Below are 16,353 nucleotides of genomic sequence, written 5' to 3'. Positions count from 1 at the left end.
AGCACTCTGTCCTGTTCGATACAAAGGGATATCATATAGATCACCATTTTTCCCATCATCTAAATCTCCTCATAATCCTGCCTGACTTAAATTCTTTCTTCTGTACCTTAGCTCCTAAGTCACAAAAATCTTTTCTAAAAATCTGCTCTGTCTTTAGCTGTTACTTCAACTCTGGGTTACTAATTTCTAAGTGATCACATCACAGTTTCACAGCAAGATTTGTCTGGTTTAAGAACGATTTCTACATTTATTTTTTTTTCTGTATTTCACATACTGGACACATAGGGTGATGGACATAAATTTTTGTGTAAGCAAAAGTTCTGATTCAGATTCTACCTGTAAAGTATGGTTTATAAAAATTAATAAAAATTATTTTAAAAAATCATTAAATGCTCTAAATGGGTAACAAAATAAACGTGTTCATACTATTTTAAATTCTCTTAAGAGAAATATAAAACTTCTATAAAGACTAATTTTGGGGGCGCCTGGGTGGCTCAGTGGGTTAAAGCCTCTGCCTTTGGCTCGGGTCCTGGAATCAAGCTCCATCTGGCTCTCTGCTCAGCAGGGAGCCTGCTTCCCCCTCTCTCTCTGCCTGCCTCTCTGCTACTTGTGATCTCATTCTGTCAAATAAATAAAATCTTAAAAAAAAAAAGACTAATTTTGTGTAATCTAAATCAGTTATAAAATTTTATTGAATTACATGTTCTCCAGACAATCCATGAGTCACATGACTTTACTATCAACTAAAAACTTGTGGCGTTAAAAAAAAACCTTCACTACACATCTAGATTTCTGTTTGCTAATGTGTACAATGGGAATGTCAGCAATACCTGTCTCCTAAAGCTTTTTGGAAAACTAAAATATCTATCCAAAGAGCTTAATATTTAGCACAAAGCCAACTGCACATTATAAACTCCAAAATGTTACTTAGGAACAGGAAGTAACTCTTGCTACATAACAGAAACTATTCAAGAACATCTATTGAGAGAATAGACTCTCACAAACAAAAGTACTCTCAGAATACTACTTGCAGTAAGTAAATAATAAAACAGTTCAAATAGTTAATTGAGAGAGATCTCATCCAACTAGCTAACTATTGGTAATTTCCTTAGAGCCAAGGTATTCCAAGGCTCTCTAATGAAAAAACAGAAAAACAAAAATAGTAATAATCATCTCTACTTTAAATATCTCCAAAGTATTTCTCCTACTGACCTTTCTGGGTTCACCAATGGTAATCAACTTTACCATGTCATATGTGAATAAGTACTCTTTCATCTCTGTACTCCTCTTTCCCACTTATTCCCAATTAAGCTATCTAATTCAGTGCTTACCACTGCATACCCAAGCCCTGACAATAACCTAACTGAGCTCCTTCTACCCAGTGGATTTCATTTCAACCCTGGAAGACACCACCAACTAAAAAATCTGAGGTCTTATTTTAATGTCACTTTACTTCTCCCCAACTAAAAACGCTTTATAACATTTACTTGTCTAAATCCCTTGGAGTAAACAATCCAATACTGCCTTTCTGTGTCTCATTAATGAAGCTCCATATCATTTAAAATGACCTCCTGATGAATGAATAAGCCTTGGTCTTTAGTGTCTTTACTCATGTCACAACACTGCCTCCATTTTGTGACCATGATGTCACTCACAAACATCCTGTTGTAAAGTCTTCACCAATCTACTGGCTGTTAACAATCTTCCTTAAGCACTTAAGGCCCTCAACTTCACATTTCAGCTAATCAAATATTAGTGTCTATATCCAGAACGTAAGTAAATGTCTTGCTCTATATTTTTCCCCATGTGCCAAATGCCTTACATTCCCCAAACTGTATTGTAAACAGCTAGAGAAAACTTGGTCATGCTTACACCTTTCTTCAAGACACCACAGTGTCTTCTACACCTACTACCAAGACATGAGACAGTTAATAAATGAGGCCAAGGCTATGGAGAAGGACTAGAGCAAGAAACATAATTGAGAAATCAGTAATACAAAATGGTTCAAACAGAATCCACAAGAGTACTTTATTTATAAGAATGTACAATTTAGGGGCACCTGGGTGGCTCAGTGGGTTAAAGCCTCTCCCTTCAGTTCAGGTCATAATCTCAGGATCCTGGGATCGTGGAGCCCCACATCGGGCTCTCTGCTCAGTGGGGAGCCTGCTTCCCTCTCTCTCTGCCTATCTCTCTGCTTACTTGTGATCTCTCTGTGTCAAATAAATTTTTTTTTTAAGACTTTATTTATTTATTTGACAGACAGAGATTTCAAGTAGGCAGAGAGGCAGGCAGAGAGAGAGGAAGGGAAGCAGGCTCCCCGCTGAGCAGAGAACCCAATGCGGGGCTCGATCCCAGAATCCTGGGATCATGACCTGAGCCGAAGGCAGAGGTTTTAACCCACTGAGCCACCCAGGCGCCCCAAATTTTTTAAAAAAAATCTAAAAAAAAAAAAGGTACAATTTATATATCCAACAAAGCTGAATTCACTCCTTGCTATATAATTGTTAAAACATTAAGCAAAAAAAGGGGCATTAGTAATAGTAACCACACACACACACATTTGATTATCCTGAAAATGAAGAGAATCCTTCCTGAAAAAATACTGGAACAGAAGTAAAATAGATGTAGGTTTTATGCCTAGATTCACATCTTTACTTCTGTGACCTTGAGAGCCTAATTTCACCAAATCTCATTTCTTCACCTAAAAATTGAAAGCGCAGACTGGTTAATTCCTCCAGGTTTTTATAAAATCTTTAACTGATTTACGTTAAACTCATTCTAACTTACTTAATGTGCGAGTTTCTAAAGATTAAAAAAAAAAGTATATGCTATCTCCTTTCAAGGAACTTAGTCACATAAAAGGAATATGAAACTACAATGCAATACATAATACTATAGTTGTACTGAGAAGAAATGGGCAAAAGTTCACAAAAAGGAGGTGTCGTTTCAAAAAAAATACCAAAAAAAGGTTATGTAAAATTGAATTCCTGGTAAAAACCAATGATTTAACCTCCTCGATTACATTTGCTAAAATTTAAGAGGATAAGCTTAGCAAATCACAAATTTCCATGAAAAAATAAACATTAAAAAGAGCTACCCCTTTCATCAACTTAGTAAGTTAGGATTGCTAATTAAGCACATTTTCCCTTAACTTACATAAAATCTATCAAATTTCTAAGTGGATTGCATCTAAATGATCTAGAACTAAATTCTTACATGCAATGGTAAAGTGCCACCATATAAGTCAACTGCTGCTCAATTAGAAATTAACTTTATGGCATAAAATTTCAGCCTTAGTACATAAGTATATACATGGTATCACTTTTCACCAAATAGTCAAGATTTTCTAAAATTTGCCACGACGCTTGTTTTTATAAAATGAATAGTATGACACAAGCTAGCCCAATTTAAAATCAAAAGCAATAGGTTAGTAACTCAATAATGACAGATTCTCTTAAACTTATTATGTGGTCTTTTGCCTAAAAATGTCTGTAGTTTCTGTCCATTAAGTCAGTAATAAGTGGCCATTATAAATACTTATAAATGTACATACATGTATATTTGGGGGAGTGAAATAGACACTATAGGAGAGAACATTTATCGAAACATGTCATAGTCTAACCAGTTACTAAAACTGGGATTCTGGCCCACTGATAGATAACTTACAGAACAAAACCGATACAAATATATCTTCATACACACATGTGCAGGTAAAAAATAATAGTAGAATTTCAAATTGGGGGAAAGGATAAATGGTTCAAGCAATAGTACTATGACAAATGACTGGCTATAGCATACAGAAAAATAAACTTTATCAGAAATGCCATCAGTTTTTACCCTTTAGAGGTTACTTTTATAATGACTGAAATGAACGGTGTTGATTCTTGTTATCTCACAATGAGCACACTGGCAGTTTTAACAAGAACAGAAATCCAGGGAAGCCTGGGTGGCTCAGTCTGTTAAGCATCTGCCTTCGGCTCAGGTCATGATCCTAGGGTCCTGGGATTGAGTCCTGCATTAGGCTCCTTGCTCGGCAGGGAGCCGGCTTCTCCCTCTGTCTCTGCCTGCTACTCCCTCCGCTTATGCTCTCCCTCTCTTTCACAAATAAATAAATGAAATCTTAAAAAAAAAAAAAAGAATAGAAATCTGCATAATTTATAGAGATTTTAATCTGGCAGTATGTATCAAAATTTAAACTGTGAAAATTAAAATGTACAAACCAACAATTATATCTTTGAAAATATATTGGAAGCAAATAAACAGACAAGTATACAAAGGCATATATCCAATGAATTATTTTTAACAATGAAAAATCAGAAAGCTGTCAATCATGATTGGTCAAATAAATGATGGTGCAGCTATATGACATTATTTAGATATTTAAAAATGTTAGCTCCATACATACTGATTAGTGATATATTTATTATTCAGTAAGAAAAACAAGTTACGGTATATGTGATTCTGTTTGTGGATTTTATTGTTATTTTATTAACTAATGGTGAGGAAGTACATGTATATACAAGCACTAAAAAAGTCTGAATCATTAAAAAAGTCTGGACTACATTTTCCAGCTATGTCTCCTGAAGCAAAGGAAACAAAAGCAAAAGTAAACTATTGGGACTCCATTAAAATAAAAACTTCTGTACAGAGAAGGAGACAACAAAACTAAAAGGCAACTATGGAATGGAAGGTATTTGCAAATGACCTATATGATAAAGGTTAATATCCAAAATATATAAGGAACTTACAAAACTCAACTCTGAAGAAACAAATTAAAATAAAAAACTCAACTCTGAAAAAACAAATTAAAATAAAAAACAGGCATAAGACATGAACAGACATTTCTCCAAATAAGACATACTGATGGCCAACTGACACATGAAAAGATGTTCATATCACTTACCATCAGAGAAATGCAAATCAAAAGTACAATGAGATAATATTTCCCACCTGTCAGAATGGCTAAAATCAAAAGCACAAGTAACTAGAGTTGAACAGGATGTAGAAACAAAACACTCCTGCACTGTCTGTGGGAATGCAAACTGGAACAGCCACTATGGAAAACAGCATGGAGGTTCCTCAAAAAGTTAAAAACAGAACTACGATTCAGCAATTGCACTACCGGGTATTTACCCCCAAAATATAAAAACACTAATTCAAAGGGATGCGTGCACCCCATGTTTACAACAGCATTATTTACAATATTCAAATTATGGAAGGAGCCCACATGTCTATCAATTGATGAAAGGATAAAGATATGGTATACACAGACAGACAGACACACACACACACCCCACCCAAGATTATTATTCAGCTATGAAAAAGAACGAAATCTTGCCATTTGCAATGACATGGATGGAGCTAGAGAGTATCACAGAAGGACACAAATACCATATGATTTCACTCATCCCTGGAATTTAAGAAACAAAACAAGTGAAGGGGGGGAGAAAAACAAGAAATGGATTAATTAAAGAACCGATGGTCACCAGAGGGAAGGGAGTTGGGGAGATGGGTTAAATAGGTGATGGGGATTAGGGAGTACACGTATCTCGATGAGCACTGCATGATACATGGAATCATTGAATCACTATACAGTACATCTGAAACTAATAACACTAGGTTAAGTAACTGGAATTATGAACAATTTAACCATCAATCTTTTTATAATGGCTATTTCTGGATGCAGGACTTTCATTTTCTCTGATCTCCTTAAAAATCACATTTATAAAGAGGTAAAGATACTTATTTCAATTTTGAAAAAGACGGCACTTTAGGCATCACAAAGAAGTAAAGAACCTGAAATATGGTGCCCTAGAAGAGTTAGTCCACTAAAAGAACAAGACAATGACCACCATCTGCTGCTCCCATTCTAGCCTCGAATCTGCCATTCCAGTTTAGATAATGCCTTCTGACTCTCTATCTTCCCTACATGGCCATTCATATTTAGCTCTCAAACGTTTATCTTTACTACATGTAAGAGGGAAAACAGGACTGTGAAAAGAACATGAGTATGGGAATCAGAGAGCTATATTTAAGTCCTATCCTCACTATTGACTATGTGACCCTGATTAACCTCATCAACCTTAAATTACTTCTTTTCAAATATTTTTTTATTTAAAAAAAGATTTTTTACTTTTTTATTATTATTTTTAAAGATTTTATTTATTTAATTTGATAGAAGACACAGCAAGAGAGGGAACACAAGCAGGAGGAAGGGAAAGGGAGAAGCAGGCTCCCCACTGAGCAGAAAGCCAAGTGAGGAACTCAATTCCAGGACCCTGGAATCAGGACCTGAGCCAAAGGCAGCTGCTTAATGACTGAGCCACCCAGACGCCCCAAGATTTTTTTTTTTTTTTAAGTAAGCTTTACACCCAACATGGGGCTCAAACTCATTCCAATTTCAGGAGTCATACGCTCCACAGACTGAACCAGCCAGGCACTCCTAAACTTAAATTATTTGGACTACAAAAAGACACTCCCTATCTCAGGGTTGTTGTGAAAATGTAAAGAATCTAAGTATAAACTACAGTTATGCAAAATGAAGTGCAATACAAACATCAGTTACTGTTGTTTAATTCAGATCTCCGCCCCCAGGCACAGGACTAGCACTCACCTGATGCTAAGTATCTCCCATTAGCAATCATGTTGTTACCACAAACTTGATATATCCACATTTCAATTCAGTGCTTTTCCTCTAACTGTTCCCCAACTTCTTTTGTCAAAAAATCTATCATTTTCCCATTTTTCAGAACTTCAGTTTTTCCTAAAGCCTATCCATTTTTCCTCTAGAGTTCAACCTTTCATTTTCCAATGACATAACCCTTATTTTAGAGCCTGGAAACTCTTCTCACTGCCTTTAAGTCTCCATCTTGCTCCAAGTCTTCCTGAGCATTCCTACCACTTAAAACCACTGTCATCAGGCTGCATCTCTCCTCAAGAATCTTCCCCAGAGCTTCATAGTTGCCTACAGCAGAACACAAATCAATGGTCTACCATGCTCTGTAGCTTGTTTTTTTGCAGCTCTCTTCTGTGACATCAGTATAGTACTTCACAGTTTCAATGAATTTCATTATCTGTCTGCTCCGTTAAGAACATGAATTTGCCAACTCTGGCTTAAAGCTACATTAACATTTAAAGGGCAGACTTTGAAGCAAGATTTACCCTTATGTGAATCCCACCTTTCCCAATGAGGCTCAGACAACCTGTAAACATCAGTTTATCATCCACAGACTGAAAGGATACATTTTACAGAGTGTATTTCAGACTCCTTTACTGTGCAAGGACTAAAATAAAAGCTCTAAAGATGGTGGCGATTATAACTTTAAATTCCAACATTCATGGACTTCACAATTACACCCTAGTTTACCTTTCTAGAAATATCTCCAACTACTTCTTTACAGGAAACTTATATTCTCTCACTTTATATAGCTCTGCCAGATACAAGTCCCCCAATTTCTATTATTATGAATTTTACTCAGACAACTATGGTCCAAAAACATGGTTCTGTTAGCACTTCTGGTAAGTTTTCCCTAACCACAGGTGGCCCACTCTTTTCCCTCTGAATTCACAGAGCTCTTACTAGCTATATAAAGTAGTAGGAATTATCAGGGAAAAAAATCTCACATCATAGAAGGACATTTGTTCCACCTGGATCCTCTTGGGATACAGTCAGCTATAAATGAGGGGGAGATGGGAGATATCAAACCATCTCCTACACTCGTGAAAAACAGTCTACCCAATTTATCAACTGGAGATTAATTTACAATTTCCTCTTTGAGAGACAGCAACCATAATGATTAAGTCAACTGTTCAGTTTACTGTCAACTATTCAAAATTTAGAACTAGCTTCCTTGGGTCACCTGAGTGGCTCAGTGGGTTAAAGCCTCTGCCTTCAGCTCAGGTCATGATCCCAGGGTCCTGGGATCCAGCCCTGCATCGGGCTCTCTGCTTGGCAGGTAGCCTGCTTCCCTTTCTCTCTGCCTACTTGAGATCTCTATCAAATAAATAATAAATAAAATTAAAAAAAAAAAAAAAAGAACTAGCTTCCTTATGGAGAAAACAAAGGGAAAAACCTCAATTTCTGAATTCCCAAACTGAACACATTTAGTCATTATTTACTCTCTATTTGTTAAATATCCAAGATAAGCCAGAAACTGTGCTAGGTGCTGGGATTACAAGTCTCCACAAGTAGCTTTCAGATCCAGCAGAATAGATAAAATTTGAACGAACTAGGTATGTTGGACCAAAGTTTCACAGAAAAAGAACAAGAATTAGGAATAATTTTGTTTGATTTGCAATTCTGGAAATTGCAATTTGACCTCACTGAGGGCTAACTGTGTACTGCATCAATGAAAATGTTCGCCACAAATGGAACATCTAGGTTACCCAGGGGACTGAAAACTGGACTTCAAATCCTCCAAATCAGATTATTTCCATCTGATCTTACCCTTTTTCTCTGCAGAGGAAAACAAAAAGAAAAAAAAAAAAAAAAAAGAGTAGGTCAGTCAATTTCCTCACATTCCCCCAAAGAGAACTTTTTCCATAGAAGTTTAGAGCCTCCAAAATGAAGCTCCAAGTAGACAAGCAACTTCATGTAAGATAGCACCCAAAGAATGCAGACAACAGGAATACTTTTAATAGCTTGGCTTTAGGTTTTTTCCCTGCGTATACAGAAAAAAAACCATGTGTATATATGTACAGTTTGGTTTTACAAAAATGAGAAAACATTATGCATACTGCTATACACCTTGTTTGAGCTGAATAACATAATGTGGGAATCTTTCCATCAATACATATAAATGTATTACACAACTTGCTGTCCTGCCATTCATAAAAATTATGTAAAATGCATGACTTAGATAACCTGACTTTGGAATATTAGTAAACAATCTAAAAAACAAAAGCCCCAATACAGAATATCAATAGATTTGTCATTCTGAATTCATCTCTTTCATAAAAACTTAATTCCCTTTGTATTATTGTATTTACACATGTTTTTTCATACATGCTATGTTATTTGATAACTTCTGCTTACCAGAAATTAAAAAAAAAAAGCCATTAAGATGAATTTAAGTCAAGTTTGCTAGAAAACAGCTCTCCTGCCTCCAAATTATACCAATTATGGAAGCCACATCCATTTTTTTCTGTATTGTCACCAGCTGAAATATAACATCCAGGACTGTGCATGGTATAATTTTTAAGGAATGGCAAGATCAAGTTGTGACATTCCCTTTAAATGTGAACTCAAGTTTTCTAAACTCCTAATATTCACCTAATTATGTCTATAGCAAAAGTGTTATAGTTCTATGCTTCATTTTATAATGACTTAATTTAAAAATGAAATCAAAATTATATATAGCAAATATTGAACTAGCTTAGTTCTATTAAACCATACGTAAACATACAGCAATATCAAAAAAAGGATGTGTACAACTCAAATTCACAGAATAATGGCTAAAACAACCATGGATATATTAACAGTATGGTACTGCTCTGACTAACATTTCAACAGATTTTCTGGACAGTTGCTGATCAATTGTTATGTGTAGAATGAGGGAAAAATAACGTGTATAGGCCCAAACCAGTAACAAGAAATGGAAATGGGTCACAGTTATTTTCCTACCTTAACATAATTACAAGCCAATAAAGTATGAGAATTCAAAAGAGCAAAAACATGGGAGTGGGAAGAGTATGGGGTGTCATTCCATAATCCCCAGGGCAGTCACTGAACAGCTGTGAAAGAAACAAACCAATGAGAGAACTGGTGCATGAAGGCACTCACATACTAGGAAAAAGTAATTAAAAAGGACCTCAACTTCACTGAGGGATGGAAAGAAATGTTACCCTCTCAGGGACCACACAACAGAGGTCTGGTTATAGGCAATTAGGTTATTAGGCTCACAATAATAAACAAAACAGAAATGTGATAATTAAAAATTTACATACTTTTATCTACAACAGTAAATATACCTCTTCAACCCAGCACTCTACAATCTGCTTCTCTAGCAGTATATCTACCCCAGTGTCTGAAAATAGCCAGCATTTGCAATCTATCTTTTTAAAAATTTCCCATAGTTCAAAATTTCCTACATTCTTATATACAAAGCTTTACACACAAAGTTCTTATTCATTATTGCAGGAGCTAAAATTATATATTGCAGGGGTTTAACATTTCTTGAAAATATAAATGAATGTTAGGTACAAGCTACCTTCTGGCCTTGCTGGGTTTCCTGGAACAAACCTCCATGCCTTTGCACATGCCGGGTTATAGTACATGACTGTTTCCTCACAATCACCCCAAAACCCTGAGTATCTGTAGAGTCCTATCACCATTCTCAGAGCCCCCTCATTTCTATTAGTACACCCTGAGTAACCTTTTCACTTTTTCATGTATATGCCAATTATTTCAGAACCTTCCTATTTACTATTCCTGCTGCCGAGAATGTTCTTGCCCCAGTCACACAGCAGCCTTCTCACCTCTCCTGGGTCTTCATTCCAAAGTTACCAACCAGTGAAGACTTCCTTGGCCACTTTATCTAAACCTCCCAATCCTGATACTCATCTCCTCCCTTGGTTTTTTTGTGTGTGTGTTTGTGTGTTTTGTTTTGTTTTTCTTCCTAACATGTATCTCTTACTCCTTATTTTTCCTGAATGCAGGATTTGGTTTGTTCACTGCCAAGTTCTCAACATTTCTTGACCAGTGCCTGACACATAGTAGGTACATGATAAATCCTAAGCCGAAATTTGTTGAGGTGTCTTGGACATCTTTTTTTTTTTTTTTTAAAGATTTTATTTATTTGACAGACAAAGATCACAAGTAGGCAGTGAGGCAGGCAGAGAGAGAGGAGGAAGCAGGCTCCCTGCAAGCAGAGAGCTCCATGCGGGACTCGATCCCAGAACTTTGGGACCATGACCTGAGCTGAAGGCAGAGGCTTTAACCCACTGAGCCACGCAGGCGCCCATAGGACATCTTTTTAAGGAATAGTGAAATGACTTATCCATGTCAGATCATGCTTCTAAAAATATCCCCTTACACTCCATAAAAACCCAAATCCCCTATCATAACTTCTTTCAAACTTGCAATAATGCTCCAAAAGTGTATTTATATTTATACAGGACTCCAATTTCCTATTATAAGGCAAAAACAATTTCTTACATATTCTTATGATCCTTGTAATAACTAGTTCAATGGTCTATTTTAAGTAATAACTGTATGAATGAATGTGTGTAGAAAGGGACTGCTAGATTTTCACTTGAGTTTCTTCAGCCACTATTACCTATACTACAAACGAGAAGCTTACTTGGGTTAGAGAACAGCATTATCCAAAAAAGAACATTTTACTAGACATTCCTGTTTAAAAAAACAGTTTTAAGTTTCATACATCTGCAAAGTAAAGCATATAGCAGGTGTTAAAACGTTTGCTGAATGCATGAAAATTTAAAGACAGTTTCAAAATCAGAAGCCAAATAAAAGCTCTTCTCAAGCTTACACAATAAAAATTTAGGCTCAGAAATGTGGCTTTTCAAAAACAAAGGTCTTGTGTCCTCTGCCCTTCTGGACCTTACGAATTTGATTTGCTAAGAGTCAATCTGCCATACATTCTCAACTTGTATTTGTTAGCAAGGGCCAGAAAAATTCTGAGACAAGAGTACTGCTTCACCATCTTCCCTGTCATCCAACACCACCAGAAGAACCAGGCCAATAATCAATACCAAATTTGACTAACAAAAGATTTAAAATCGACTAAAAAAAATTACTTTTAAAAAGTCGACTGAGTCCCTATCTAATTTCCATCAACATATATTTCTTAACATAAACACCAACAGAAAGCATCTCTTTTATAAAACTATTTTAGGTTTTAAACACAACCCTAAAATTAAAAAAAAAAAAAAAAAAACACGACAGGAATGTTACTGAGAAAATGTGTTCATTTAGGCCACATTCTGTTACAACATTAACTACAAAAAGCAAAAATACCTTCCCACCTAGCTTACAAACCAAATAACCCCCAAAATAAAATCCTTATGGTACTTCTGCTTCTCATGGTAATATCCTATCGGAATGGGAAAGACCCTCTTTTTATCAAATACCGAAATAATGTGATTCCTAATTAAACACAGATTTGTCTATTTAAATAATAAAGTCGTCTCCTCGTAAGTTGCTAACTCTCCAACCCTTCGGATAAATCACACAATCAGCATCAACACACAACGTAGAAACTATACAATAAAAACGATCAGCACATTTTCACAGGGCCCAAATCATTGCTCTACGTATAGTAAACTCGAGGCAAACACTGTTATCTAGCTTAATGACTTAGGCAGTAAGGAGACTCTATCAACAGTGACCACATTAGTCTTCCCTGGTATGCAGGCACACACCACTTCGTGGTATGACCACACTTTAAAGAGTCATGATGGAAAAGACTAGATTACGAAACCATAAACAATAAACATAGTACATCCACCAGGCGGTGGAAGAAACTATTCCCCTCAAAAGCTGCCATTTCTCCTGTTCTCTTGCTTCTACTAAGGAAGTTGTGAAATCCGCAAACACACCCCATCCCAAATCTATCGGTGGGGCTGGCGGAGGCTGAGTCATTCCTAGGAGTAACTTTATACCGATCCTCGCACTCCGGGGTCGGGACAAAGGCATCTCTCCGATCCTCCCGCTGTGCGCTCGGTTCGGCCTCGGCCCAATTCCCCTCTCCGGTTTCTCAAGTCAAAGACAGTATTAGGCTAAGCCCGGTAGTGGTGACGACAAGGGAGGGTACAACCCGGTGGGTTGGGCGTCCCTCCCCCTCTGCCACTCCCGAAATTCGGCCTGGGGCGCGTACACGGAGGGACCTTGGCGGCCCTGGCCAAGGAAGCCGCAGGTAGGCCTGCACCGGGCGAGCCCGCCCCACACCTCCCGTAGCCCAGTGGTGCTTCGACTCGAACCGCGAGTCTCCTCAGGGGCTATCGCACCAGGGAGGCAGCCGCAGGGCAACACCTGCCGCGGCCGGATGCGCCGGGCTCGCCGGCTCACAAACCTGGTAGGTTGCGGTGGGACCCGGCCGTTCCCGGCCCACTGTGCCCAGGCTCGCCGAGCGGCCCCGGTGCCAGATGGGGGAAGGGGCCACGGCGGCGACGGCACTTACCTGGAAGCACCTCCTCCTCCGCCGGCGACAGCAGCAGAGCCAGCAGCCCCTGGCACCATCTTCCGCCACCGCCTCGTTGTCGGCGGCGGCTACCAACCGCCCATCGGGCACCGCCAACCGACACAACCGCCGGTGTCCCAGGTGCCGGTCGCGGCCCCGAACTCCGGGCGGGAGGGAGGGGTCGGGGCGGAGGGGGAACGCTGTCAGGCCCCTCGGCTCTGGGTCGGGGGCCGGGGGTCAGGAGGCCGCGGCCAGTCAGAGCCGAGGGGCCGGAACGACTCGGGGACCCCAAGGCAGCGCCGAGGGTTCGGCAGGGCCGCGGACACCGCCGCGGTTGGGTTTGTTATTGTCGACTCCGTCCCTTCCTCCGCGGAGCATGCCGGGAAACGGTGGGCGGGGGGAGGGGTGCGCCGGGCTGCCCTGTCGGCGGAGAGACGCGCGCGCAGGTCCGGAAGTCGGCCGGCACCCGGGAAGGGAGGGCGCTGTCGGCGAGCCTATGACTTGGCTGTCCTCTAGTGACCCGAGGAGAACGCTGGGGCGGCCTGTTGCGGTGAGAGCCGTCGTTCGGGAGCGCGTTGCTCCAAGGTGATCTTGACCTTTCTTGCTACAGCGAGCTGGCCTGGGCTGGGCCGACACCACCGAACTTTGGATTAGCCCCAGGTTAAACAAATGATCTCTTTGAACCTGTCGCGGAGGAGCGCGGTCCACTGAGGTTCCGTGCGCTCGTCGGCTGCCCGCACACTCGGCCAAGGTCTGTAAGAGGTTGACGTACCTGGCCGTGCCGCTGGCAGGCTAGACTGCCACCACCACCTCCATACCCGCCACCGCCGGGACTGCGAGCGGCTGTTAAGTGTCTCGGGTAACTCTGCAAGTGTGGGGCGGCACAATTTTTCTCAGACCAGGTAAGGCAAAGAAAACATCCAGGAGAGGAGAGAGTTAAGGTTTGGTGGATTGGAATGAAGGTGTAAGCTTGGACCACCAATTTTCAGCTCTGTAAATACTGAGTTTGTTCTCGAGTGGGTTAGCATGAGCACTCTAATGGGCGGGAAACAACTTCGGTGGAATCCTGAATTTGTGAAGATGAACACTCACAAGCGATGACTTGAAGCCACGAGGCTTTGAGTATTAAAATGTGGTTAGCAAAAGTTACACGTAGAATAATTATATAATACTCTAAAATCCTATTATATCCAGACATGTATGGTACGAGTCAAAGTTTAGAGGTGCTGCCAGTGTCAGAGGGCTCTTGAATTGGGTTTGCATAAAAATGAGTATTATCACTGTTTTCAAGAGCACCAAAACAATAAATATTATTGGGAAGCAAAGTTTGCAGTCCTTTAATTGTTACGTGGAAACTGACAAAACTAAACATTGAAGGACTGATAAGCATTAGGGATTTTCAATTTCCTTCACACTTAACCGGTTTCTGAAAGTTATGTTTAAGAAGGACTTAATTTTACCACTTGCTTTTTAATTTTACATTCCTGCATATCCCAGAGAGAATTTTGTCTTTGGCAAGTCATTTCACTTGTTTAGTTTTTTTAGGCTAGAGTTTTATACACCCAGCAAGATACAGCAGAGAACTGAAAATTAAGAGACTAAATTGTTCTTATGCCTTGCGGGGAGGTATGAGCTGGCAAAACTGAAGAAGAAGGATGCTGATTTTATTAGTCACAGCATAGTACCCAGCACACAGAAAATAGGTGGTGGAGAGATTTTGCCAGAAAATTGGTAAGCAAAACAAACTACTTGGCCTATAAAGAATATAGGGTTGCTTAAACTTCTCTTAGTTACCGTTGACATTCATCTTTACAAATATAATACAGCTTAGAATGTAGAAACATCACTGAACTATGTGAGTGGTAATCTATTAAATAATAAAGTGTTTTAAATGTTATTTGTCTCTCTGACCTCTTTCTTGGGGGAATAAAAATTCACTCCTCATCTTCGCTTAGTCATAGGTTGGAAGAAATGATCAGAAGAGATTGGTTCATACCTTAAAAGTTGACATCTTCTCTGGAGTGTAGAGGTTAAGAATTTGTATGCATTCAGTGTCACTTCTTAGTGATAAGTTTAAGTGTGTTAACATTAGCTTTGTTATATATATGCAGGTATCTGGAGTAAATACTGTTACAAGTTACTGATACTGCTTATGTCCGTAGTAATAAGTTTCAACAAGTTGTATTTTCTCCTACCAAGGATATTGAAAATCCAATATACTCTCCTTAGTAAATTAAAGCAGCCAAAATCCCTCATGCAGCATTACTTCTCTATCAAGCTTCTTTGTAGGAAGTCCACATTCTACACTCATTTCTGCCTACTATTCTTCCCTCACTGAAATTGCAAACGGGTTAATAGAGACCTTCAAATTATTGTGCTAAATGGACAGTGCTGATACTTTATTTGAACTTTCTGAAGTATTTTGTATTTTAAATTATTCAATCTTTAATTCCCTTCTGTTTTTCAGTGTCTCTCTCTTTGCTGTTATATCTCTGACCTTTCATTTGGTCCTCTTCCAATTTCTCAAGTAATTGTAATAAGATGTAAATGATGCAGATATTCTCTATGGAAGAAGAGATGAGATACTTAATCTTGTCCTCATTACATGATTACTTTTTAATTTAATAAACATTTAGGTCTTTTAATAGATTTATAGTGAGGGTAAAAGAAGCTAGTTCTTTTTAGGATTATGTAGGGATCACACAGAATCTGCAGGGAAGCATTGGAAATACTTCAACTCAATTCAGATCTTTAAAATCCTATTTTTCCTTCAGGTCTCCATTTCAGGGTTTCTTTCTTTCTTTCTTTCTTTCTTCCTTTCTTCATCTGTCAGAAAGAGAGAGCTCGCAAGTAAGGGGAGCAAGAGGCAGAAGAAGAAGCAGGCCCAGGATCCTGAGACCATGACCCAGACCAAAGGCAGCTGCTTAACCAGCTGAGCCACCCAGGTGTCCCTCAGTGTCACTTTCTCAAGAGAGTCCTTCTGTAACATTCCTGTATTTCCTCTAGATTATTATATCTTCTACTATTCGTCTAACATGCTGAAATATAGGTCCTTTTTTAATAGAGGAACTGTTTCCTTAATATATGGTGTACAGTGATCTGCATGCAAACATTTGTTGACAATGCCTACACTTTTTTTCCTTTAGTTTATACTTGGACTCACTTTAACTAGTCTCCATCATTTACTCTATCCAAGACCAATCTGATTATGCCT

General features: G+C 38.9%; 1 protein-coding gene across 3 annotated transcripts in view; it reads right to left on the bottom strand.

Moving 5' to 3' along the window:
- The window catches only part of RB1CC1 (RB1 inducible coiled-coil 1), a 101,898-nt gene extending 88,384 nt beyond the window's left edge, over positions 1–13,514 (bottom strand). For all 3 annotated transcript variants that reach the window (XM_046010459.1, XM_046010460.1, XM_046010461.1), the window contains exon 1: positions 13,140–13,514. The gene's annotated coding sequence lies outside the window, so the exon portion shown is untranslated. The remainder of the gene's footprint in view (positions 1–13,139) is intronic.
- Between the last annotated feature and the right edge of the window lie 2,839 nt (positions 13,515–16,353).

The sequence above is a fragment of the Meles meles genome, chromosome 1 (genome assembly GCF_922984935.1).
Source record: "Meles meles chromosome 1, mMelMel3.1 paternal haplotype, whole genome shotgun sequence".
NCBI classification, from domain to species: domain Eukaryota; kingdom Metazoa; phylum Chordata; class Mammalia; order Carnivora; family Mustelidae; genus Meles; species Meles meles.
This window is presented reverse-complemented; position numbering and strand designations above follow the sequence as displayed.